General features: G+C 42.6%; 1 long non-coding RNA gene across 1 annotated transcript; it reads right to left on the reverse strand.

Moving 5' to 3' along the window:
* Positions 1 to 1,629: 1,629 nt before the first annotated feature.
* Positions 1,630 to 18,906, reverse strand: LOC118997624 (uncharacterized). The gene is made up of 3 exons (XR_005068699.1): positions 18,837 to 18,906; positions 9,856 to 9,867; positions 1,630 to 1,642 (listed from the first exon to the last, which is right to left on the reverse strand). It is a non-coding gene; the product is annotated as an uncharacterized LOC118997624 (long non-coding RNA).
* Positions 18,907 to 26,651: the final 7,745 nt, after the last annotated feature.

The raw sequence follows: 26,651 nt of genomic DNA on the forward strand, positions 1-26,651 counted from the left end.
ATCTTACACTTCCCTAAAATTTCAACTAACTCTAGTGTTAGATCTAACCCTAACACTAGCACTAGCCCTAGTTGCAAACCTATCCCTAACACTAACACTAAGGCTAACTCTAACTCTAATCCTAATCCTAAAACTAAGCCTAGCAGTAGCCCTAAGTCTAGCCCTAACCCTGACGTTAGACCTAACCTTAACACTAACCCTAATTTTACCTATAGTCGAAGCCCTAACCCTAACACTTACCCTACACCTAACCCTAACCAAAACACTAAACCTAACCCTAACCTTAACACTAACACTAAACTTCACCCTTGCCCTAACTTTGAACGTATTTCTAAACATTACCCTATTAATAACCCTATCCCTACCCCTAATCCTATCCATAACCATATCCTTAAACCTTTTTCTGAATCTAACCTTAACCCTAAACCAAGCACTAAACCAAACCATAGCCTTATCATTAAACCTAATCCCAATACTTACCCTAAACCTAGCCACAGCCCCAACCCTAACCCTAACTCTAACCCCAAAACGAGCCCTCACTGAAACCCTAACCCTAAACATATCCTAAACCATATCCTAACCCTACCTTAAACCTAACTTTGAACTTAGCACTAAACCTAACCCCAACTCTTTCTTTAACCCTAACACTAAACCTAAACCTAAACATAACCTTAGCCCTGACCCTGATTCTAAACCCAACCTTGGACCTAACCCTAACCCTAACCGTAACCCTAGCCCTAACCCTAGCCTTACCTCTAACCCTAGCCATAACCCTAAACCCAACCCTAGACCTAAACCTAATGCTAACCCTCACCATAGATCTAGCCCTAACCCTAACACTAACACAAACCCTGGCCCTAACCCAAACTCTGAACCTGACCAAAATCCTAACCCTATTTCTAACACTATACATAAACCAATCCCTAACCCTAAATATAATCCTAACACTTACCCTATCAATAACCCTATTTCTAGCCCTAATCCTAATCCTAACCATTACCTTAGACCTTACCCTGATTCTAATCCTAATCTTAACCCTAGCCCTAAACCCTAACCACAGCCTTATTTATTTATTTTTCTTTCATGGATTGTGCCTTTATTTTTTAAAATATTTTTTAAATTTAATTCTTGTTCAAGTACAGCTTTCTGTCTTATATTCCCAACCCTGCCCGCCTCCCGCCCCATGCTCCCCACCTCCCTCCCATTTCCGCCCCCACCCTTAGTTATTGTCCATGTGTCCTTTATACTTGTTCATGTGAGTCCATCCCCTTTTCCCCTATGATTCTCTCCCCTCTGGACCCTGTCAGCCTGTTCCGAAATTCATAGCCTTATTTCTTAACCTAAACCTAACCCTTACCCTGGCAGTAGCCCTAGCCTTAACTCTGGAACTAAACCTAACCAACCCCCCAAAACCATAGACCAAGCCCTAACCCTAAACTTAGACCAAATGTTAGCAGAAACAATAACCCCAAACCATACCTCTAACCATAACTTTACACCGTGCCCTAGCCCTCACCCTAACTCTACACATACCACTTTTACTAGCTCTAACCCTAATTCTATTTGTAGCCCTAACCCCAGCCATAAACCTAACCTTAACCCTAGACCTAACCCTAACACTAGCCCTAGCCCTAGTCCTGGCCTTAAAAGAGACCCTAACCCTAGACTTAAACCTTACACTACCCTAGCCTTAGCCCAAGCTCTAGAACTAACCTAAATTTAACCCTAACCTAAGCCTGGAACTAACCCTAGCCCTAGCCCTACCCCTACACCTTACCCTAACCCTAGCTATAACCCTAACCCTAACCCTAAGTCTAACCCTAACTCTACCCCTAATCATAGCTCTAATTCTAGCCCTAGGGTGTTTTAGCCCAAGACCTGTATCTAGCCCTAAGCCCAGCCTAACCCTAACTTTAACCCTAACCCTAAAACTAACCATAGTCCTAAATCCAGCTCTAACCCTAACCCTAACCCTAAAACTCACCTCAACACTAACCCTGACCCAAGCTCTTGCATAAACCACAAACCTAGTACTAATAGTCCTAACCCTAACACTAACCATAAGAAAGCTTAACCTTAGTTCTAACCTTAATACTAATTCTAGACCTAACCCTAACACTAGCCCTAAACCTAGCTCTAGCCCTAGCCCTAGCCCAAGCCCTAACCCTAGCTCTAATCAAAACCCTAACCCTAGACCTAACCCTAACACTAACCATAACCCTAGCCCTAGATCTAGCCCTAACAATAAAGCTAACCCTATCCCTAACCATAACCCTAAACCTAAACCTCACCCTAACACAAACACTAGCACTACCCCTAACCATAACCCTAGACCGAACTTTAACCATAGCCCTTACCATAGCTGTAATGCTAAACCTAATCCTAACCCTAACCCTAACCCTAACACTAACCTCATTCCTAACTTTAACACTAACCGTAGAATTAACACTAACACTAACCTGAACCCTAGCTCTAATTTTAGCCCAAACAGTAACACTAACCATAGCCCTAAACCTAACCCTGACCTTAGCCCTAATGCTAACCTTAACCCTAAATTCAGACCTAACCCTGACACTAACCCTAAACCTAACTGTAAACCTAACCCTAACTTTACACCTTGCCCTAGCCCTCACCCTAACTCTACTCCTAATATTTATCCTAGCCCTAACACTAATTCAATCCGTAGCCCTCAACCAAGCCATAACCCTAACCCTAGACCTAACCCTAGTCCTAGCCCTAAACAAAATCCTAACCCTAGACTTAAACCTTACACTACCCTAGCCCTAGCGGTAGCCCAAGTCCTACACCGAACCCTAACCCTAGACCTAAGACTAAAACTAACCCTAGCCCTAACCCTACCCGGAACCCTTACCCTGCCTGTAGTCATAAACCTTTCCTTAGCCCGAATCCTAGCCCTAGCCCTAAACCTAACGCTAACCCTAGATCTAACCCTAGCACTAAATTTAGTCCTAATCCTAACCCTTGACCTAAACCTAACACTAACCTGAAATCTACCTCTAGCTCTAGCCCAAACCCTAACAAAACCCTAGCCCTAACCCTAACCATAAATGTATCCCTAAACCTGGCCCTAGCCCTAAACATAATACTAAACCTAACCCAAACCCAAGCCTTAGCCCTAAGCCTAGGCTTAACTGTAACCCTAGTCCTTATCCTGGACCTAACCCTAACCCTAACTGTAACCCTAACTCTAACCCTAGGACAAGCCCTACCCTAATACTAACTCTAATCCTAACCCCAAACCTTATTCTAACCATAGTTCTGGCCCTAGCCCTAACCCTAAAATAACCCTAACCCTAAACCTAGCTTTCACCCAAACCCTAACCTAAATATATCCTAACCCTTATGCTAATTCTAACTTTAAACCTAACCCCGAATTTAGACCTAACCCTAAGCCTAACCATGTCTTTAACCCTATCCCTAAACTTAAACCTAACCATAGCCTTAGTCCGGACCATGATATTAACCCCAACCATGGACCTAACCCTAACCCTAGACCTAACCATAACAGTAACCCTAACCCTAGCTCTGGCACTAACCATACCCTAGCACTAGCAATAGTCCTAAACTTAACCCTTACCCTAGACCTAACCTTATCAATAACCCTACCTCTTCCACTAACCATAACACTAGCACTAAAAATACTCCTAACTCTAACCCTAACCCTAATCACAAGCCTAACCCTAGTTCTAAACTTAACCCTAGTCCTAGCCCTAAACCTAACCCTTACCCTAAACATAGCCCTTGTTGTAACACTCACCCTAACCCTGTCCCTAGTCCTAACTCTACCTCTAGACTTAACCTCAACCTAACCCTACACCTATTTATAATTCTAACCCTAACCCTAAGCCTAGTCCAAAACCTAAGCCTAGCCCTAAGCCTAGCCCTAATTTTAACCCTAACCCAAAACCCATATATAAGCCAAACCCTAACCCCAACACTACCACTAATTCAAGCCTTAGACCTGTCCCTGATTCTACACCTAACCCTAATTCTTGGCCTAAACCTAACCATAACTCTAAACAAAACCCTAAACTTAACCCAAACTCTAACCTTAACCCTAAACCTAACCATAACCCTAATCATAATTTTTTAAATTTTTTTCTTTAAGATTTTATTTATTTATCTTTAGAGAAGAAGGGAAGGAGAGAAGGAGAGAAATATCAATGTATGGTTGCCTCTCATGAGTCCCCTGCTGGGAACTGGCCTGCAACCCAGGCATGTGCCCTGACTGGGAATCGAACCGCGATCATGTGGTTTGCAGACCCGCACTCAATCCACTGAGCCACACCAGCCAGGGCCCTAATCATAATTTTAACCCTTATGGTAACCCTAGTCCTGGCCCTAACCCTAGCACTAACACTAACCCTAAGCATAGCCCTAGTCATAACTCTAGCCCTAACCCTAACCCTGACCCTAACGTTAGCCCTAACTATAACCCTAATCCTACATCTAATCATAATTCTACCCACTAACCTAACCTTAGCCTTAGCTCTAGCCCTGTCCCTAACATTAGACCAAACCCTAGAACTAATGCTACCCCAAGCCCTACACCTAAACCTAACCCTAATCCTAGACTTAGCACTAGCCCTAACTCTAAACCTAGCCCTAGAAATAACACTAGGACTAAACCTAACCCTAGCCCTAAAATCACACCTAATTCTAACACTAACCTTAAATTTAACCCAAACCCTAACTTAACCATGGCCTTAACCTTAAATCTTTCCATAACCCTAACACAAACCCTATACCTAATCCTAATACTAACCCTAACCATAGATCAGGCCCTAGCCCTAGACCTAACTTCATCCCTAACACTAACCCTAACCCTAACAACGCTATGCATAACCCAAACCTTACGCTTAAAGCTAAAAAAAAAAAAAAAACCTAACCCCAACAATAGCCCCAGCCATAACTCTAACGCTAACCCTAATACTAACCTTATTCTTAACCCTGACACTAACCCTAGCTCTAACACTAACCCTAATTCTAACCTCAACCCTAGACCTAAAACTAACACTAACCTGAACCCTGCTCTAGCTCTAACCTTAACCCTAAACCTAGCCCTCACCCTGAATCTAACCCTAAATCTAACACTAAACCTAACCTTCAATTCTAATCATAATCTCCACTCTAACCCTAATTAGCCCAAAACCTAACCCTAACCCATTCATAGCCCTAGTCGTAACACTAGCCACAACCCTAACCCTATCCCTACTCTGAGACCTAACCCTAAACCTAGCCCTACACCTAATTATAATTCTAAACCTAACCCTAACCTTAGCCCTAAACCTAAACCTAGCCCTAAGGCTAGCCCTAATTTTAACCCTAATCCAATACACTGACATAACCCAAACCCCAGCCCTAACACTAACCCTAATTCTAGCCTTAGACCTGTTTCTGATTCTACCCCGAAGCCTAATTCTAGTCCTAACCCTAACACTAACACTAACCATTCCTCTAAATGAAAACCAAACACTAACCCTAAACCTAACCTTAACCCTAACAGCATTTTTAACCCTTACCCTAAACTTAGTCCTAGTCCTAAACCTACCCTTAGCCCTAACCCTAACCCTAAAAATACCCCCAGTCATAACACTAGCCCTAAACCTGACCCTTACCCTAGCCTTAACTCTAATCCTAGTTCTACACCTAATCATAATTCTTCCCATAACCATAACTCTACCCTTAGCCATAGCCCTAACCCTATACCAAACGCTAACCTTAGCAACATTTATAAACCTACCCCTAACCCTAATTCTAGCCCTAACCCTAACAAAAATCTAAATGAAACCTTCACCCTAGCTCTAACCCTAACCCTAAACCTAACCTTAACACTAAACATTATTATAACCCTTACCCTAATCCTAGTCCTAGCCCTAACCCTAACCCTAAACGTAGCCCTTGCCATAATTTTAGCCTTAACCCTATCCCTATCCCTTACCCTAGCCCTAACCCCACCCCAAAACCTAACCCTGGCCACACCCCTTATCCTAGCCCTCACACTAACACTTACCCTAAGATCAGTCCTAACCCTAACCCTAAAATTAACCCTAACCATATATCTAGCTCTACCCCTAAACATAACACTGACCCTAAACCTATTGCTAACCATAACCTAGCCCTAATTGTGTCACTAACTCTAACCCCAAACTTAACACTGTCCTAACCATAAATGTAACCTTGGCCCTAGCCCTAAAACTAACCCTAAATCAAACCCTCACCCAAATCCTAACACTAGACCTGATCATAGCCCTGATACAACAACTAACCATAACTTGTCCCAAAACCCTAGCTCTAAACTCAACCCTAGCCCTAGACCTAATTCTAGCCCTAATCTTATCACGAACCATATACCTAATTCTAACACTAACCTAACACTAACTCTAACCCTAGCCCTAGACCTAGACCTAACCCTAGCCCTAACCCTAAACCTAGCCCTAACCCTAACCTTCCACCTCACCCTACCACTAACCCTAGCCCTAGCTCTAACCCTAGCCTTAACCCTAAACCTAACTTTAACCCTAACCTTGTAGTTAATTTTAACCTAGCCCTAACTATATCAGTAACTCAAACCCTAACCATAACAGTATCCTAACCATAACCATAATTTTAGCCCTAGCCCTAAATTTAACCCTAAACCTAACCATAATCCTAACCCTACCTCGGGCCTTAGCCCTAATGCAAACCCTAACCCTAGGTTTTATCTGAGCTTTAGTTCTAATTCTAACCCTAAACCTAATCCTAACTCTACTTCTAACCTTGAACCTAGCCCTAGCCTTAAATCTAGCCTTAACCCTAACACTAACCGTATACCTAATCCTAAAACTAAACTGAACTCTAGATCCAGACCTAGCCCTAGCCCCAGATGTAATGCTATCCCTAACCCTAACCCTAACCTATCATTAGCCCTGACCCTAAACCTAATTCTAACCCTAACACTAGCTGAAGTCCTGATCATCATTCCAACGCTAACCCTAACCCTAACACTAAACCTAGACATAACCTTAACCCTAACGATATCCATAACTGTAGCCTAAACCTAACTAAAGACCAAACCCTAACACTAGCCACAAGGAGAAACCTACCCTAAACCTAACCCTAATCCTAGCCCAAACCTAAAGCTAGCCATACCCCTTATCCTAGCCCTTACCCTAACCCTAACCCTATTCCTAACCCTAGCAATAACCCAAACCCTAGCTTTAGCGCTACCCCTAAACTAACACTAAAGCTAACCTTAGAGCTAATTCTAACCTAGACCTAACTATATCGCTAACCTGAAACCTAACCGTAACTGCATCATAATCATAATCATAATTTTAGCCCCATCCCTAAACCAAAACATAATCCTAGCTCTGCCATTAGCTTTACTCCAAACACTAACCCTAACATTTACCCATCTTTAGCTCTAATCCTAACCCTAAACCGAGCCCTAGGCCTAAAACTACACCTAGCATTAGCCCTACCCGTAAACATAAACCTAACACTAACCCTAGACCTAACCAAAACACTAATCCTAATTCTAGCTCTAGCACTAGCCCTAACCCTAGCCATAGCTTTAACCCTACCCTAATCCTAACTCTAAACTTAACCCTACACCTCACCCTAACACTAACCCTAGCCCTAGCCCTACACATAAACCTAGCCCTAACCCTAACGCTAAACCTAGTCCTTATCATAGCCCTAAAGCTAAACCTAATCTTAGCCCAAACTCTAGCCCTACCCTCATTTTAGCCCTAACCTTAACACTAACACTATCCTCACACCTAACCCTAAACTTAACTCTAGACTTAATACTAAAACAATGCCAAACCTAGTTCTAGATTTAGTCCAAACCCCAACACTGACCCTAGATGTAAACCTAACCCTAAATTCAGCCCTAACCCTAATACTAACCCTAAACCAAACCCTAACCATAAACCTAATCCTAAAATTAACAACGGACTAAACCTTAACCCTAGCCATAATTCTAAAGCAAACCCTATACCTAATCCTAAAACTAATACTAACAATAGCTTGAGCCCTAGCCCTAGACATAACCCTAACCCTAAACCTAGCCTTAACCCTACACCTAATCCTAAACAAAAACCTAACCCTAACACTAGCCATAGCCCTAACTCTAACCTTAGCCCTAATCATAATCCTAACCATACTACTAACCTTATTCTTAACCCTGACACTAACCTCAGTCCTAACCCTAACCCTAGCCTTAACCCTAACCCTAACCTTAAACCTAAACCTAACATTAACCCTAGACCTCACCCTAACAAAAATGCTAGCCCTGGCCCTAAAACTACCCCTAGCCTCCACACTAGCACAAAGCCTAACACAAACCCTAACCCTAACCCAGGACCTAACCCTAACAATAACCCTAACCCTAGCTCGAGCTCTAGCCATAACCCTAGCAATAGCTTTAACCTTAGCCTAACCCTAACACTGAACCTAACCCTACACCTCACCCTAACACCAACCCTAAGCCTAGCCCTAAAGATAACCCTAGCCCTAAATCCACCTCTACCGATTACCATACTCCTAAGCCTAAACTTAATCCTAGCCTTAACCCTACCCATATCTCAATTCTAGCCCTAACCTTAACACTAACACTAACCTCATTTCTACTCTAACACTAACCCTAGACCTAAAACTAACCCTAGTCTGAACCCTAAATTCAGACCTAACCCTGAGACTAACCCTAAATATAACCCTAACCAAAAACCTAACCCTATCCCTAAACTTAACCCTGGCCTAAATCTTAACCCTCACCATAACCCTAACAAAAACCTTATACCTAATTTGAACATGAACCCTAACCATAGCTAGGGCCTTAGCCCTTGGCCTAACCCTAACCCTAAACCTAACCTTAACCCTAACTATGCTAACCCTAGCCCTAATCCTACACCTAACCCTATATGAAAAAATAACCTTAATACTAGCCCTAGCACTAACTCTAACCCGAACCCTAATCAGAAATCTAACTCTAATACTAACTTTATTATTAACCCTGAAACTAACCCTAGCCCTAACACTAACCCTAATTCTAACCTCAACCCTAGACCTAAAACTAGCATTAACCTGAACCCTGCTCTAGCTCTAATCCTAACCCTAACACTAGCCCTCACCCTAAACCTAACCCAAAATCTATCACTAAATATAACCTTAAAACCTAATCATAATCTTCACCCTAATCCTAGTCCTAGCCCTAATCTAAACCCTAACTGTTCCATAGCCCTAGTTGTAACACTAGCCCTAAAACTAACCCCAAACCTAAGCTGAGACCTAACCCTAAACCTAGCTCTACACCTAATTATAATTCTAACCCTAACCCTAACTCTAGTTCTAAATCTAAACCTAGCCCTAAGACTAGCCACAATTTTAACCCTAACCCCAAACCCAGACGTAACCTGAACTCTAACCCTCACATTAACCCTAAATCTAGCCTTAGACTAGTTCCTGATTATACCCATTATTCTAATTCTAGAGGTAATGGTAAACAAACTCTAACATAGGTTCTAGCCCTTACTCTAACCCTATCCCTAACCATAATTCCTAACCCTAACACACATCTTATTCTGAACCCTAAAACAAACCCTAGCCCTAACACTAACCATAACTTAAACCCTAGACCTAAAACTAACACTAACTAAACCCTGCTCTATCTCTAATCCTAACCCCGAACCTACCCCTCATTTTAAACCTAACCTTAACCCTAACTATAGCCCTAGCCCTACAAGTAATCATAATTCTAACCCTAAAACTAACCATAGCCCTAAACCTAAACCTAGCCCTAAACTTTGCCCTAATTCTAACCCTAAACCTTAACTCAGACCTTACCCTAACCCTAACTGTAACCTTAGTCCCAGCCCTTGCCCTGGCCCTGGCCCTAATCATAACCCTAACTATAACCCTAATTTTAGCCCTAACCCTAACCCTAAATCTAATCTTAACCCTAAATCAAATTCTAGCCATAGTCCTGATCCTAGCCCTAACCCTAAATTTAACTTTAACCTTAACTCTAGTCCTCACAGAAATCCCTAACTCTAAGAGCATTGTAACTTTTACCCTAAAACTAAATTTAAACCTAACCCTGACCTAGCCCCAACCCTAATTCTAACCCTACTTCTAACCCTAGCCTTAACCCTTAATCTAGATCTAACCCTAGGCCTACCACTAAGCCTAGTACTACCCCTAACACTAGCCCTAGTCCTAACCCTAACCCTAAAGTAACTCTAACAAAAGTCCTAGCCCTTACTCTTACCGTAACCCTAATCATAATGCTAACCCTAACCCAAACCTAATTCTGAACCCTAAAACAAGCCCTAGCCCTAACACTAACCCTAACCACAAACTCAACCCTAGACCTAAAACTAACCCTAATCTAACCCTAACCCTCACACTATTCTGAGCCCTCATTTTAAACTTAAACCCAAAACTAACCCTAAACCTAAACTTAAACCTAATCATTATCCTAGCCCTAACCCTACACCTAGACCTAACCTTAACCCTAACCCTAACCATAATCCTGACACTAGCCTTAAACTTAATCCTTACCCTGACTTTAACCCTATCCCTAACACTAACCATTGTCCTACACCTAACCATAATTCTACACATAACCCTAAACCTACCCTTAGCCCTAGCCCGAACCCTAAACCTAGACCAAACCCTAGAACTAACTCGAGGCCAAGCCCTACCCCTACCCCTAATCCTAACCCTAGACCTAGCACTAGCTTTCACCCTACCCCTACCCCTGGCCCTAGCCCTAACCCTAAGACTAACACTGAACTTCACCCATGCCCTAAACTTGAACATAACACTAACCATTACACTATTAATAATCTTATCCCTAACCCTAATCCCAACCATAACCATAACCTTAGACTTTACTCTGATTCTAACATTGACCTTAAACCAAGCACTAAAGCTAACTGTAGCTGTATCCCTAAACCTAATTCTAAAACATACCCTAGACATAGCCCAAACCACAACCCTAACCCTAACCCTAAGATTGACCCCAAAACGAGCCCTCACGAAAACTTTAACCCTAAATATATCCTAAACCTTATGCTAACCTAACCCTGAACCTAGCACTAAACCTAACCCTAACCCTGTGTTTAACCCTAACCCAAACCCTTAACCTAACCATAGCCTTAGCCCCGACACTGATACTAACACCAAACCTGGACCTAACCCTAACCCTAAAAATAACCCTAGACCTAAGGCTAACACTAACATGAATCCTAGCTCTAGCAATAACCCTAACCCTAACACTAACCATACCCTTAAACTTAACCCTAAAACTAACACTAACACAAGCCATAACTAAACCTAGACCTACACCTAATCCTACCACTTACCCTAACTCTAGACCTAACACTGACACAAACCCTAAATCGTGCTCTAGTCCTAAACCTAGCCCTAACCCTAATCCTAAACCTCACCCTAGCCCTAGTTTTAACTCTTGTTCTAAACCTACTTCTAGCTCTATCCTTAGCTTTAACCCTAACCCTGGCCATAACCCTAACTTCAAACCTAGCCCTAACCCTAACAATAAGCCTGGTCCTAACCAAAATCCTGAACCTATCCCTAACACCAAACTTAAACCGTGCCCTAACCCTAAATATAACCCTAACACTTACCCTATCAATAACCCTATTCCCAGCCCTAATCTAATCCTAAAAATAACCTTAGACCTTACCCTGATTCTAACCCTTACCAAAATCCTAACCCTAGCCCCAAACCATAGCCTTATTTATAACCCTAAACCAAAATCTTACCCTGGCACTATCCCTAGCCTTAGCTCTAAACCTAACCCTAACCAAAACAACAACCATAGCCCAAGCCTTAACCAAAGACCAAACTTAAGCACAAATGATAACCCCTGACCTAGCCCTAACCATAACACTAACCCTAAATTTACACCTTACACTAGCCCTCACCCTAACTCTACACCTACCACTTATCCTAGCTCTAACCCAAGTTCTATCTGTAGCCCTAACCCCAGCCATAAACCTAACCTTAACCCTAGACAAAACCTAACACTAGACCTAGCCCTAGTCTTAACCCTAACCGACACCTTAATCCTAGGCTTAAACCTTACACTAACCTAGCCTTAGCCCAAGCCCTAGAACTAACCTGAAACCTAACCCAAACCTAAGCCTAAAACTAACCCTAGCCCTTGCCCTAACCCTACAACCAGCCTTAACCCTAACATGAACCCTAACCCTAGACCAAACTCTAGCCCTAAACCTAGCCATAATTCTAAGCCAAACCATAACACTAGACCTAACCCTAGTTCTAACCCTAACCCTAAAAATAACCCTAACTCTAAACCTAATGACAAGCTTAACACTAGTTCTAACTTGAATCCTAACACTAGAAACTAACCCTAACACTAACCCTAACCCTAGCTCTAGACCTAGCTCTAGAAAAAGCCCTAATTCTAGCTCTATCATAACCCTAATCCTACACCTAACCCTTACACTAACCCTTTATTTAACCCAAAACCTAAACCTAAACCTAAGCCTAGCCTTAGCCCTAACCTTGATATTACCCCAACACTGAACCTAACCCTAACCAGAACCCTAACCGTAACCCTAATCCTAAACGTAGAACTTACCTTAACACTAACCCTAACCCTCGCTTTTGCATTAACCATAACCCTAGCACTAACAATGGTCCTAACCTAACTTTCAACCTAAAACTAATAAAGTCTTACCCTAGTTTAATCCTTAACTTGAACCCTAGACCTAACTGTAAAACTAACCATAACCCTAGACCTAGATCTACACCTAACCCTAAAGATAACCCTATTTTTACCCTAACCCTATCCCTCGCCCTAACATTAGCTTGAACGCTTCCTTAAAACTAATTTCAACTGAAAACTTAACCCAAGTTCTAGCCCTAGCCTTAGGTTTAACCCTTACCCTAAACCTAACCCTCACCCTAAATCTGGCCCTAGCTGTGAAACCTAGCCCTAGCCCTAAACCTAACCCTAGACCTAAATTAAACACTAACCCTAACCCTAGCTCAAACTCTATTCAAACTCTAACACTAACCCTAGCCCTAAACCTTACAGTAACCGTAAAATTAGACCTCACTCTAACATTAGACCTAACCCTAACACTAATCTTAGCTCTAGTCTTAACCCTATCCCTAACCCTAACACTAAGGCTAACTATAATTCTAATCCTAATCCTAAACCTAAGCCTTGCCATAGACCTAACCCTAGCTCTAACCCTAACCCTACACTCAACTTTAACACTAAACCTATTCCTACCTACAGCTGTAGCCCTAACCCTAACAATAACCCTAAAGCTAACCTTAACCCTAAACCAAACCAAAACACTAAACCTAACCATAACCCTAACACTAACACTAAATTTCACGCTTGCCCTAACCCTGAATGTAACCCTAACCATTACCCTATTAAACCCTATCCCTAGCCCTAATCCCAGCCATAGCCTTAGACCTTACCCTGATTTTAACCTTAACACTAAGCCAAACACTAAAGCTAACCATAGCCTTATCCGTAAACCTAACCCTAAAATTTACCCTAGACCTAGCCCCAGCCCCAGCCCCAACCATAACCCTACCTTTAACATTAACGCCAAACCTAGCCCTCACCCAAACCCTAACCCTAAGCATATCCTAAACCTTATCTTAACCCAAACCATAAATCTAACCCTGAATCTAGCACTAAACCTAACCCTAACCATAACTTTAACCATAACCCTAAAATTAAACCTGACTGTAGCCTTAGCCCTGTCCCTGATACAAACCCCAACTATTGCTCTAACCCTAACCCTAACCCTAAAAATAACCCTAGACCTAACCCTAACACTAACGTGAACCCTAGCTCTACCTCGAGCCCTAACACTAACTCTAAACATAGCCCTAACTCTAAACCTAAAAATAACCCTGACCCTAGCCATAAACCCAACCCTAGACCTACACCTAATTCTAGCCCTTACCCTAACTCTAGACCTAACCCTGACACAAACCCAAACTCTTTCTCTAGTCCTACCCTAAACCTAGTCCTACCACTAACCCCAATTCTCACAATAGCCCTAGCATTAACTCTAGCCATAAACTTAACCCTAACCATAACCCTAAATGAAACCTTAAGCCTAACCCTAGCTCTAACTGTAAGACTAAATTGAACCAAACCCAAGCCCTAACACTAACCATAACATTAATTATAATCCTAGCCCTTACCCTAGGACTAGACTGAAAACTAGACCTAACATTAACCCTCACCTTAGTGCTAGCTGTAACTCTAGTTCTAAACCATAAACCTAGCCCTAATCCCTAATATAGGCTTATTTCTAACCCTAGCCATAACACTAACCCCAACCCTACACCTTAACCTAACACTAACCCTCACCCTAGCTCTTGCCCTAGCCCTAGACCTAATACTAACCCTGGCCCTAACACTAACCCTAACCCTAAACCTAATGAAATTCCAACCCTATACCTAACACTAAACTTAAACCGTGCCTTAGCCCTAAATATATCCGTAACACTTACCCTATCAATAACCCTATTCCTGGCCCTAATCCTAATCCTAACCATAACTTTAGAACTTACCCTGATTCTAATGCTAACCATAACCCTAGCCCTAACCCCTAAAAATAGCCTTATTTCTAACCCTAAACCTAAACCTTACCCTGGAACTAGCCCTAGCCTTAACTCTAAACCTAACCCTAACCCAAACAGTAATCATAGCCCAAGCGCTAAACCTAACCCTAGACCAAATTTTAGCAAAAACGATAACCCCAGACCTAGCCCTAAACATAAACTTCACGCTAAATTCACACCTTGCCCTAGCCCTCACCCCAACTCTACACCTACCTCTGTACCCCTAACCCCAGCCATAAACATAACTTAACCATGGACCTAACCATAACGCTATCTCTAGCCCTAGTCCTAGCTCTAACCAACACCCTAACCCTATACTTAAAACTTACACTACCTTAGCCTTAGCCCAAGCTCTAGAACTAACCCTAAACCTAATGATAACCTAGGCCTAAAACTAACTCTAGCCCTAGCCCTAGACCTACCCTTGAACCTTACCCTACTCTAGTCATAACCCTAGCCCTTGCCCTAACACTAGTCCTAACCCTAGAACTAGCCCTAAATTTAGCCCTAACCATAACACTAGACCTAACCCTCAAACTACCCTGAAACCTAGCTCTAGCTCTACCCGAACCCTAACAATAACCCTAGACCTAACCCTAGTCCTAAACCTAACCCTAACAATAACTCTAACCCTAACCCTAAACCTAATGACAAGCCTAACACTAGTTCTAACTTTAACCATAAAGCTAGACCTAAACCCAACACTAACCCTCAACCTAAGTCTAGACCTAGCTCTACCCCAAGACCTAAACCTAGCACTAATCGTAATCCTTACCCCTAAACCTACACCTAACCCTTACACTAATCGGCCTTTAATCCAAAACCTAAACCTGAACATAACCCTAGCCTTAGCCCTAACCTTGATACTAACACCTATCCTGGACCTAACTCTAAACCTAACCCTAAAACTAATAGATCCTTACCCTAGTTCTAACCTTAACCCTAACCTTAGACTTAACCCTAACACTAACTGTAAACCTAGCTTTAGATATAGCCCTAATCCTAAAGCTAACCCCATTTCTACCCTAAACTTATCCCTGGCCCTAACTTTCACTCAAATCCTTCCCTAAACCTAATTTTAAGTGAAAATTTAACCCAAGTTCTAGCCTCAGCCCTAGGTTAACCCTTACCATAACCCTAACCCTAGACCTATCCCTCGTCCACACCCAGGCCATACGCTAGCCCGAAAACTAAACCTAGACCTAAGTCAAACCCTAACCCTAACCCTAACTCAAGCTCCATTCATAACTCTGACACTAACACCAGTCCCAAACCTTAAACTAACCCTAAAATTAAACCTAACCCTAACTTTAGACCTAACCCTAACACTAACCCTAGCCTTAGTCGTACCCTATCCCTAACCCTAACACTAAGGCTAACTCTAATTCTAAAGCAAATCATAAACCTAAGCCTAGCACTAACCCTAACCCTAGACCTATCTTTAACACTAACCCTAATCCTACCTATAGCTGTAGCCCTAATCCTAACACTAACCCTACACTTAACCCTAACTCAAAACCTAACTGAAACACTAAACCTAATCCTAACACTAACACTAATACTAAACTTCACCCTTGCCCTAACTGTGAACATAACCTTTACCCTATTAATAACCTTCTTCCTAACCCTAATCCCAACCATAACCATAGCTTTAGTCCTTACTCTGATTCTAATCTTAACCCTAAACAAAGCACTAAAACTAACCATAGCCTTATCCCTAAACCTAACCCTAAAACTTACCCTACACAAAGCCCCAGGCCCAACCCTAACCCTAACCTGAACACTAACACCAAACCTAGCCCTGACCCAAACCCTAACCCTAAACATATCCTAAACCTAATCCCAAACCTAACCTTAAACCTAACGCTGAACCTAGCACTAAACCTAACCCTAACCTTGTCTTTAACCCTAACCCTAAACCTAAACCTAACAGTACGCTTAGCCCTGACCCTGATACTAACTGTTACAATAACCCTAGAATTAACCCTAAACCTCATGCTAGTGCTAGCTGTAAATCTAGTTCTAAACCTAACCCTAGCTCTAACCCTACCCTTAACCCTAATCCTAGCTGTAAACCTAAACCCAACCCTAGACCTAAACCTAACACTAAACCTCACCCTAGCTCTAAACCTAGCCCTAACCCTAACACTAACCCTGGCCCTAACCATAACCCTAAAGCTAACCAAAGTCCTAACCTTATTTGTAACACTAAACGTAAACCGTGCCCTAACCCTACACATAACCCTAACACTTACCCTATCAATAACCCTATTCCTGGCTGACAGGATCCAGAGGGGAGAGGGGAGAGAATCATAGGGGAAAAGGGGATGGACTCACATGAACAAGTATAAAGGACACATGGACAATAACTAAGGTGGGGATGGGAGGAAGGTGGGGAGCACTGGGGGGGGGCAGGGCTGGGGATATAAAACAGAAAACTGTACTTGAATAAGAATTAAATAAAAAAGAACCCTATCGCTGCTGTGAATCTTAATTCTAACCATAACCTCAGAACTTACCCTGATTCTAACCCTAACTATAACCCTAGTCCTGACCCCTAACCATAGCCTATTTCTATCCCTAAAGCTAAACCTAACCCTGGCACTGGCCCAAGCCTTAACTCTAAACCTTACCCTAACCCAAACAATAACCATAGCCCAAGCCCTAACCCTAACCATTGACCAAACATTAGCATAAATGATAACCCCAAACCTAGCCCTAACCATAACCCTAACCCTAACTTTACACCATGCCCTAGCCTTCACACTAACTCTACATCTACTGCTTATGCTAGCTCTAACCCTAATTCTCTCTGTATCCCTAATCGCAGCCACAAACCTAATCTTAACCCTAGACCTAACACTAATGCTAACCCTAGCCCTAGTCCTACCCCTAACCAACACCCTAACCCAAGACTTAAACCTTACACTACCTTAGATCTAGCACAAGCCCTAGAACTAACCCCAACCCTAACCTAAAACTAAAACTAACCCTATCCCTATCCCTCCTTTAAACCTTACCCTAACTCTAGCCATAACCCTAGCCCTTGCCCTAACCATACAACAAGCCTTAACCCTAATCCTAGCCCTAAACTTTGCCCTAATTCTAACCCTTTAATAACACTAGACCTAACCCTAACACTATCCTGAAACCTAGCTCTAGCTCTATCCGAATCCCTCACAATAAACCCAGCCCTAATGCTAATCCTAATCCTAACCCAAAACATAACCCTAACTCTAAACCTAATGACAAAACTAACACGATCTAACCTTAACCCTAACGCTAGACCTAACCCTAACACTAACCCTAATTCTACCTCGACCTACACCGAGCCCAAGCCCTAAACCTAGCTCTAGTCCTAACCCTAACCCTAGACCTAACCCTTACACTAATTCTGTCTTTATCCCTAAACCTAAACCTAACCCTAGCCTTAGCCCTAACCTTGATACTAATTCCACCCCTAGACCTAACCCTAACCCGAACCCTAAGCTAGAACTAACCCTAACCCTAACCGTAGCTCTTGCACTAACTGTAAACCTAGCACTAACAATGGTCCTAACCTAACCCTAATCTTAAAACTAATAAAGCGTTACCCTAGTTTTAACCTTAACCCTTACCCTAGACCTAACCCTAACTATAACCCTACCTCTAGATCTAGCCCTAACTCTAAAGCTAACCCTAATTCTGCTAAAACCCTAATCCTGGCCCCAACTTTAGCTCAAACACTTCCCTAAACCTAATTTTAACTGAGAACTTAACCCAAGTTCTAAGCCCTAGCCTTAACCCTTACATTAACCCTAACCCTTGCCCTATCCCTGGCTCTTGCCCTAACCCTAATACTAGCTCTAGCCCTAGCCCTAGTTATAGTCCTAATGGACATGCTAACCCTAAACTTAAAACTTACACTACCGTAGCCTTAGCCCAAGCCCTAGAACTAACCCTAAACCTAACCCTAACCTAAGCCTAAAACGAACCCTAGACCTAGCCCTACCCCAACCCTTAAACCTTACCCAACCTTAGCCATAACCGTAACCCTTGCCCTAACCCTATCTCTAGCCTTCACCAGAACCATAGGTCTAACCATAGACCTACCCTAGCCCTAAACTTAGCCCTAATTCTAACACTAACCGTAACACTAGGCCTAACCCTAACACTACCTTGACACCTACCTCGAGCTCCACCCAAACACTAACAATAATTCTACCCCTAACCCTAATCTGAACCCTAACCCTAACTCTAACCATAACCCTAACCCAAAAGATAATGACAAGCCTAACACTAGTTCTTACCTTAACCCTAATGCTAGACCTAATCCTAACACAAACCCTAACCCTAGTTATAGATTTAGTGCTAGCTAAAGGCCTAAACCTAGTTCTAATTCTAACCCTAACCCTGACCCTAGACCTAACCTTTACACTAACCCTGTCTTTAACCTGAAACCTAAACCTAAACCTAACCCTAGCCTTAGCCCTAACCTTGATACTAACCCCAACCCTATACCTAACCCTAACCCTAACCCTAATCCTAAACCTAACCCTAAACCTAGAACTAATCTTAACACTAAATCTAACTGTAGCTTTTGCACTAACCATAACCCTAGCACTAACATTGATCCTAACCTAACCCTAAAACTAATAAAGCCGTACCCTGGTTCTAACCTTAACCCTAACCCTAGACCTAACCCTAACACTAACCATAACCCTAGCTCTAGATCTAGCCCTAATTTTAAAGGTAACCCTTTAACTAACCCAACCCTATCCCTTGCCCTAACTTTAGCTCAACCCCTTCCCTAAACCTAATTTTAACAGAAAACTTAACCCAAGTTCTAGACCTACCCCTAGCTTTAAACGTCACCCTAACCATAACCTTTGCCCTATCCCTGGCCCTAGCCCCAAACCTAGGCCTATCCCTAGCCCTAAACCTAACCCTAGACCTAAACCAAACATTAACCCTAACCCTAGCTCAAGCTCTATTCAAAACCCTAACACTAACCCTAGTTCTAAACCTTACACTAACCCTAAAATTACACCTAATGCTAACGTTGGACCTAACCCTAACCCTAGCCCTGGGCATAACCCTATCGCTAACACTAACATTAAGGCTGACACTAATTCTAATCCTAATCCTAAACCTAAGCCTGGCCGTAGTCCTATGCCTAGCCCTAATCCTGACCTTAAATTTAAGCTTAACACTAACCCTAATTTTACCTATAGCTGTAGCCCTATCCCTAACACTAAAACTAACACTAGGCCTAACCCTAACCCGAAACCTAACCAAAACCCTAAATCCAACCCTAACCATAACACTAACATTAAACTTAAACCTTGCCCTAATCCTAAACTTAACCCTAACACTTACCGTATTAAATAACCCTACGCCTAGCCCTAATCCCAACCATAACTGTAGCCTTTGACCTTACCCTGATTCTAGCCCTAAACCTAGACCAATAACTAAACCTAAGTGTAACCTTATTCCTAAGCCTAAAACTTACCCTACACCTAGCCTTCCCCGAAAACGTAAATGCAAACGTATCCTAAACCTTATCCTTACCCTAACCTTAAACCTAAACCTGAACCGAGCCCTTACCCTAACCCAGTCTTGAACCCTAACCTTAAACCTAAATCTAACCCTAGCCTTAGCCCTGATACTACCCCCAAACCTGGACCTAACTCTCACCCTAGAATGAAACCTAACACTAACCCTAACCCTACCTTTTGCACTAAGTGTAACCCTAGCAATACCAATGGTCCTTACCTAACCCTAACCCTAAAATACTGAAGCCTTACACTAGTTTTAAACTTAACCCTTACCCTAGACCTAATGCTAACACTAACCATAACCCTAGTGCTATATCTAGCCTTAACCGTAGAGCTAACCCTATTTCTACCCTAACTCTATCCCTGACCCTAACTTTAGTTTGAGCCCTTCTCTAAACCTAATGTTAACAGAAAACTTAACTAAGTTCTACCCTAGCTTTAACCCTTAACCCTAAACCTCACCCTATGCCTGGTGATAGCCCTAACCCTAAAACTAGCTGATTCTAACATTAAACCTAAACCAAACATTAAAGCTAACCGTAGCCTTATCACTAAACCTAAACCTAAAACTTACCCTAGACCTAGGCCCAGCCCCAAACCTAACCCTAACCCCAAACCTAACCCCAAACCTAGCCCTCACCCAAACTTTACCCTAAACATATCCTAAACCTTATCCAAAGCATAATCTTAAACCTAACCCTGAACCTACAACTAAACCTGACCCAAACCCTGTCTTTAAACTTAACCCTATACTTAAAACTAACCATAGCCTTAGCCCTGACCCTGATACTAACCCCAAACCTGGACCTAACCCTAACCATAACCCTAGATGTAATGCTAATGGTAACACGAACCCTAGCTCTAGCCCTAACCATAACACTAACCATACCCCTATCCTGAACCCCAGAACTAATACTAAACCTAGCCATAAGCCTAACCCTAGACCTACACCTAATTCTAGCCCTTACCTAACCCTAGACATAACTCTCACACTAACCCTGTCTTTAACCTGAAACCTAAACCTTAACCTAACCGTAGCCTTACCGCTAAACTTGACACTAACCACAAACCAGGACCTAACCCTAAACCTAATCCTAACACTAACCCTAGACCTCACCGTATACCGAACCCTAAAACAAACCCTAAACCTAACCTTAACCCTAATCATAATCCTAACCCAAACTGTAGTCCTAGCCCTAACTTAAACCTAACACTAACCATAGCCCGAGTTGTAACACTAGCCTTAGACCTAGCCCTAACACTACCCCTAACCCTAGGTCTAGCTCTAGCCCTAACCCTACCCCTAACCCTAGCCATAGCTTTAACACTACCCTAAATCTAACCCTAAACCTAAACCTACACCTCACACAAACACCAACCCTAGCTTTAGCCCTAGAAATAACCCTAGCCCTAACTCCAACCCTAGCCCTAACCCTAATCCTAAATTTAATACTTGCCCTAACCCTAAAACTAACACTAACACCACCACTAACCCTAACACTAACCCTAGACCTAAAACTAACACTAAACCCAATCCCTGCTCTACATTTAGCCCAAACCCTAACACTAACCCTCACCCAAACCTAACCCTAACCCTAGCGCTAACCCTAAACCTAACCCTAAATTTAGACCTAACCCTAACACTAACCCTAAGCCTAACCTTAACCATAAATATAACCCTAATCCTAAACTTACCCTGGCCTTAGCATTAACCATAGCCATAACCCTAACACAAACCCTATACCTAATCCTAATCCTAATACTAACGCTAACTATAGCTCAGGCCCTAACCCTAGACCTCACCCTAACCCTAACACTAACCCTAACATTAACCTTAGCCATAATTCTTCACCTAACCCTAAATGAAAACCTAACCCTAACACTAGCCATAGCGCTAACTCTAACCATGACCCTGATCATAATCCTAACCCTAATACTACTTCATTCTTAACCCTGATGCTAACCATTGCCCTAAACAAACCCTAATCTTACCCTACCCTCAACCATAGATCTAAAACTAACACCCTTCTGAAACCTGCTCTAGCTCTAACCCTAAACCTAACCCTAACCCTAGCCCTCACCTGAAACCTAACCCTAAAACTAACCCTAAACCTAACCTTAACCCTAAGCAAAATCCTGACCAAAACCCTAGTCCTAGCCCTAACCTAAACCTAACCCTAACCATAGCCCTAGTTGTAACACTAGCTGTAAACGTAACCCTAACCCTAACCCTAGACCTAACCCTAGCACTAACCCTAATCCTAACCCTACCCTTAACTTAACCCTAGAAATAGCTTTACACCTACCCTAAACCTAACCTAAAACTAAACCCAAACCTCACCCTAACATCAGTCCAAGCCCTAGCCCTGATCATAACACTAGCCCTAACTCTTACCCTAGCTCTTACCATAGCCCTAACCCTAAACTCAATCCTAGCCCTAGCCCTAGCCCTATCCCTGGCTTGATCCTAGCCCTAACCCTAACACTAACACTAACACTCACCTCACCCCTAACCCTAACACTAACCCTAGGCCTAACACTAACACTAACCCCAACCCTAGATCTAACTTTAGCCCAAACCCTAGACCTAACCCTAAATCTAACTCTAATCCTAGACCTAGACTAAAACCTAACTGAAACCCTAGTTCTAGCCCTAGACTGACCCTAATCCTAACCCTGACCCTAACCTTAACCATATCCTAACCCTAATGCTAACAGTAAACACAACACTGAACCTAACCCTGGCCCTAGCCATAACCCTAACCCTAATCCTAATTTTAATCCTCACCATAACCCTAGCCATATTGTTAACCCTAGCTCTAACAGTAAGCCTAGACCTATCCTTGGCTCTAGCCCTAACACTAACCATAACCATAACTCCAATCCTAATTTTAGCACTAACCCTACCCCAACACTAATCCTAACCCTAAACCTAGTCCTAGCCCTAGCCCTGGCCCTAGGCCTAACCCAAAATTTAAATTAAACCCTAACCATAGCCCTCACCCTAAACCTAACCCAAAACGTATCCTATCCCTTACCCTTACAATAACTTTAATCCTAACTCTGAAGCTAGCCCTAACCCTAACCCTAACCCTGGCTTTAACCCTAACCCCAAACCTAAACCTAAATGTAGCCTTAGCCTTGTCACTGATACTAACCTCAACTCTGGACCTAAACCTAACCATAACCATATCCATAACCCTAGACCTAACCATAACACTAACCTGAACCCTAGCTCTAGCCCGAGCTGTAATTTTAAACCTAAACCTAAACCTAACCCCAGCCCAGGTACTAACCTTATCCCTAATGCTAGCCCTAGATTTACCCTAACCTTAATGCAATTCCTAGGCCTGACCCTAACACTAGCCCTAGTCTGAATCCTAACCCTAAGCCTAGAACTAACCCTACTCCTAACCCTATCTTTAACTTTAACCCTAGATGATACTCTAATCTTAATCCTAGCCATAGTTCTAAGTCTTACCTTAACCCTAATTCTAATCATAATTCTAACCCTACTGTAGCCCAGGAACTAACCCCAGACCTAAACCTAACCCTCAACCTCGCCCTAGGTGATACTCTAGCCCTAACTCTACACCTTTCCCACACCCTGACCCTAGTCTGAATCCTAACTCTAGCCCTACCATGAATCTTAGCCCTAACCCTAAACCTACTCCCAGACCTAACTCCGACAGTAACAGGAACCCTACCTCTAGCTCTCGCCCTAACCCTAACAATAACCATAAACCTAACATACCCTAGCCCTAACCCTAATGATAACCATAACACTAAAACTAAACTTAACCCTTGTCCCAAACCTAAATGTAACTCTAATGCTTACCCTATTAATAACCCTATCACTATCCCTAATTTCAACCATAACCATAGCCTTAGACCTTAACTTGCTTCTATCCCTAACCCTGAACCAAGAACTAATACTAACTGCAGCTTTATCCCAAACCCTAACCCTATAACTTACCCTAGACCTAGTCCTACCCGCAACCCTAACCCAAACCCTAATCCTAAATGTGTCCTAAACCCTATCCGAATCCTAACATTAAACATGAACCTGAACCTAACCTTAGCCTTAGCCCTGAACCTGACACTAACCCCAAACCTGGACCTGACTCTAAAACTAACCCTAACCCTAGATTTTACTCTAACCATACCCTGGACACTAACAATAGTCCTAACCCTAACCATAATAACAAGACTAACCCTAGCCCTAACACTAATCAAATCTCTAGACCTAACCCTAACCCTAACCCCAGCTCTAGATCTAGCCCTAACTCTAAAACTACCCCTATCTCTAACGCTAACCCTAACCCTAATCCAAACCCTAACACCTACCCTGGCTGTAGCATTAACTCTATCTCAAACCATAATGCTAACCCTAATTTTAATGGAAAACTTAACCCAAGCTCTAACCCTAGCCACAGCCTTAATCCTTACCCTAACACTAAGCCTCGCACTAACCCTAGCCCTAGTCCTAACCCTAGCCCAAGCCCTAAAACAAACCCTAGACCTAAATCAAACAGCAACCCTGACCCTATCTCAAGCTCTATTCATAACTCTAACACTAACCCTAGCTGTAAGTCTTACCCTAACCATAACATTAGACCTAACCCCAAAATAACCCTAGCTCTATTGTGACCCTAGCCCTAACCCTAATTCTAACGCTAACTAAAATTCTAATCCTAATCCTAAACCTAAGCCTAGCTGTAGCCCTAAGCCTAGCCTACCCCTTAACCTAACACTAACCCTAGACCTAGCCCTAAGCCTAAACCTAACCAAAACCCTAAACCGAACCCTAAAACTAACACTAACACTAACACTGACACTAACACTAAACTTAACCCTTGTCCTAACCCTAAACATAACCCTAACACTTACCCTGTTAATAACCCTATCCCTATCTTTAACCCCAACCATAACCATAGCCTTAGACCTTACTCTGATTCTAAACCTAACCCTAAACCAAGCACTAAACCTAACTGTAGCCTTATCCCTAAATCAAACACTAATTCTTACCATACACCTAGCTCTAGCCCCCAATTTTTCTCCAATATTTTTATTTAATTATTTTTCAAGTACAGTTTTATGTTTATTACTCCCATCCCACCCCCCATGCTCCCCCCTCCCTCCCATTTCCACCCTTCTCAGTTGTTGTCCATGTATCCTTTATATAGGTTCCTCTAAATCCCTCCCTTATTTCCCCTGAAATTCCCTCCCCTCTCCCCTCTTGTCACTGTCAGCCTGTTCTCTATTTCAGTATCTTTGGTTATATTTTGCTTGCTTGTTTGTTTTGTTGTTTAGCTTCCTGTTGAAGGTGAGATCATATGGTATTTGTCCTTCAACACCTGGCTTATTTCACTCAGCATAATGCCTTCCAGTTCCATCCATGATGTTGCAAAAGGTAGGAGCTCCTTCTGTCTTTCTGCAGCATAAAATTCCATTGTGTATATGTACCATAGTTTTTTGATCCATTCATTTACTGACATCTAGCCCCAAATTTAACCCTAACCCTAACCCTAACAATAACCTCAGACAAAGGCCTAACCCTATCCCTAGACCTAACTTTAGCATTAACCCTACACATAGCCCTAACCCAAGCGCTAACCCTAACCTTAAACCTTACCCTAACCATAACCCTAATGCTAACACTAGACCTTGCAGTAGCCCTCACCCTAACTCTACTCATTAGCCCAATTTTAGCTCTAACCCTAAACTTACCTGTAGCCCTAACCCTAGCCCAGCCCTAACACTAACCCTAGAGTTAAACCTTACCCTCACACTAGCTCAAGCCCAAGCCTTACACCTAACCCTAACCCTAACCTTAGACCTCACTCTAAAACAAACCCTAGCCCTAAACTTAGCCTTAATCCTAACCATACATGTAACACTACACCTAACTGTAACACTAACCCAAACCCTAGCTCTATCTCTAGCCCTAGCCCTACAAAAATCCTAGCCCTAACCCTAAACATACCCCTAAACCCATCCCTACACCAAACCATAGCCCTAGCTCAAACCCTAACCCTAAACTTAACACAAATCATAGCCCCAGCCCTGAACTTAGTCTTAACTGTAAACCCAGTCATAGCCCTTACATTAAACCTAATTCTATTCCTAGTCGAACCCTAAACCTAACCCTAAAACTAACCCTAAGACTCAACCTAACCTAAACCCGGCCTTAGCCGTGATTCTGATTCCAAACCTAAGCGTAACCCTAAGAATAAATCTAGCTCTAAACCTAACCCGAGTTCAATCCACAACCCTAGCTCAAACCCTAAGTCTTTCCCTAATCCTAATCCTAACTAAAACCCTAGCCTTAACCCTAAAACTAACCCAAAATGAAAACCTAACCATATCACTAGCCTTAGCCCTAACACTAACCCTAATCCTAATCAAAATTCTAAACCTAATACTAAACTTATTCTTAATCCTGACATCAACCCTGTT

Source organism: Sturnira hondurensis, unplaced genomic scaffold (genome assembly GCF_014824575.4).
Source record: "Sturnira hondurensis isolate 20B ecotype Veracruz unplaced genomic scaffold, ASM1482457v3 Scaffold0013348, whole genome shotgun sequence".
NCBI classification, from domain to species: Eukaryota; Metazoa; Chordata; class Mammalia; order Chiroptera; family Phyllostomidae; genus Sturnira; species Sturnira hondurensis.